The 2,266-nt window shown below is 37.2% G+C and overlaps 1 non-coding gene across 1 annotated transcript; it reads left to right on the plus strand.

Annotated features, from left to right (window-relative positions):
- Positions 1–992: 992 nt before the first annotated feature.
- LOC130948761 (small nucleolar RNA R71) lies at positions 993–1,099 on the plus strand. Its single transcript, XR_009073237.1, has one exon. It is a non-coding gene; the product is annotated as a small nucleolar RNA R71 (small nucleolar RNA).
- The last annotated feature ends 1,167 nt before the right edge of the window (positions 1,100–2,266 follow it).

Here is a 2,266-nt window from a genome sequence, read left to right on the forward strand (position 1 = left end):
AATGAAAGCAAGCATGATTGAATGAAAAACAGTAGTAATTGCATTAATCCATCAAGACACAGCAGAGCTCCTCATCCCCAACCATGGGGTTTAGAGACTCATGCTGTAGAAGATACAATGAGAAACGTGTAAAGTGTCATGAGGTACCGATACAATGTCAAAAAATCCTATTAATAGTGAACTAGTAACCTAGGGTATACAGAAATGAGTAAATGATGTAAAAATCCACTTCTAGGTCCACTTAGTGTGTGCTTGGGCTGAGCATTGAAGCTTTCATGTGTAGAGACTTTTTTTGGAGTTAAACGCCAGCTTTTATGCCAGTTTGGGCGTTTAACTCCAATTTTTATGCCAGTTCCAGCGTTAAAACGCTGGGAATTTTGAAGTTGATTTGCAACGCCGGTTTGGGCCATCAAATCTCGGGCAAAGTATGGACTATTATACATTGCTGGAAATCCCAGGATGTCTACTTTCCAACGCCGTTGAGAGCGCGCCAATTGGGCTTCTGTAGCTCCAGAAAATCCATTTCGAGTGCAGGGAGGTCAGAATCCAACAGCATCTGCAGTCCTTTTCAGCCTCTGAATCAGATTTTTGCTCAGGACCCTCAATTTCAGCCAGAAAATACCTGAAATCACAACAAAATACACAAACTCATAGTAAAGTCCAGAAAAGTGAATTTTAACTAAAAAATAATAAAAATATAATAAAAACTAATTAAAACATACTAAAAACATACTAAAAACAATGCCAAAAAGCGTATAAATTATCCGCTCATCACTTCTACTTCCATAACACCCTTCTTCTGAGGAGCCTCAGAGTTCACAAGATTCCTATTAGATGAGTAAATATTGGTTGCTAGCAACCAATTCAATAAGCTCAATAGTCTCTTCCGGTGTCTTCTTCTTGTGCAGTGAACCACCTGTAGAATTATCTAAGCACATCTTGGATATTTCACTCAAACCTTCATAAAAGATATCTAGTGGGTCCATTTGGAGAACATGTCCGGAGGGCATTGCCTAGTCAGTAGCTTGTATCTCTCCCAAGCTTCATAAAGAGTTTCACCATCCTTCTGCCTGAAGGTCTAAACCTCCACCCTAAGCTTAGTCAGCTTCTTTGGTGGGAAAAATTTAGTAAGAAACTCAGTAACAACCTTGTCCCAAGTATCCAAACTCTTCTTGGGTTGGGAGTTGAGCCATAGCTTTGCTCTATCCCTCAGAGCAAACAGGAAGAGCATGAGTTTGTACACCTCAGGGTTCACTTCATTTGTCTTCACAGTATCACAAATCTGCAGAAAATTAGAATTAAATTGATTTGGGTCTTCGTGAGGAAGACCGTGATACTGGCAGTTTTGTTGCACCAGGATGACCAATTATGGCTTCAACTCAAAGTTGTTCACAGCTATAGGAGGCACCACAATATTTTTTCCATAAAGATCCACAGTAGGAGCAGAGTAAGACCCAAGTACTCTCCTTTGTTGCTCATTCCCATTCAAATTTGCCACATTAGTATTAGCAGCATTGTTAGGGTCCATAGTGGATTCTGCAGCCTTGTAAAGTCTTGCTTGTTGCAAACGCCACCTGAAAGTTCTTTCAGGTTCAGGATCAAAGTCTAAGAGATGTTATTTGTCTCTGTTCCTGCGCATAAACAAACAGAAGACAAAAAAAGATGGAACTCTCTATGTCAGAGTGCAAAGAATTCCCAGTGAGGTAACTTGAGTAAAGAGATAAAAATATTGAATAAAACAAACAAACACTAAAATTCAAAAATTACTAGAAAATTAAGACTAAAAATTTTCGAAATTATTAGGCAAATTAAATAAGAAAAATTAAAATAAGACTAAGTAGGAGACACCAAACTTAATTTCAGAAATTAAGAAAAATATTAGTGCTAATTATTTATTTATTTATTTATTTATTTTTGAAAATACTAAAGCAAAATTTAAATAAAAAAATCAAAACTAAAATGCCTAATCTAAGCAATCAAATAACTGATAGTTGTTAATCACTATCAATCCCCGGCAACAGCGCCAAAAACTTGGTGCGAAATTTATAACCACAAACTAACTGGCAAGTGCACTGGGTCATACCAAGTAATACCTCAGGTGAATGAGGGTCGATCCCACGAGGATTGATGGATTAAGCAACAATGGTTAAGTGATTTGCTTAGTTAGACAAACAGAAAAGAGCGTTTAGGAGTTCAAAAACATTAAACATGAAACTCAGAATATCAGAAGACAGACAATAAATAAGTTGGGAAAACAATATGGAGA

This window comes from Arachis stenosperma, chromosome 1 (genome assembly GCF_014773155.1).
Source record: "Arachis stenosperma cultivar V10309 chromosome 1, arast.V10309.gnm1.PFL2, whole genome shotgun sequence".
Lineage (NCBI taxonomy): Eukaryota > Viridiplantae > Streptophyta > Magnoliopsida > Fabales > Fabaceae > Arachis > Arachis stenosperma.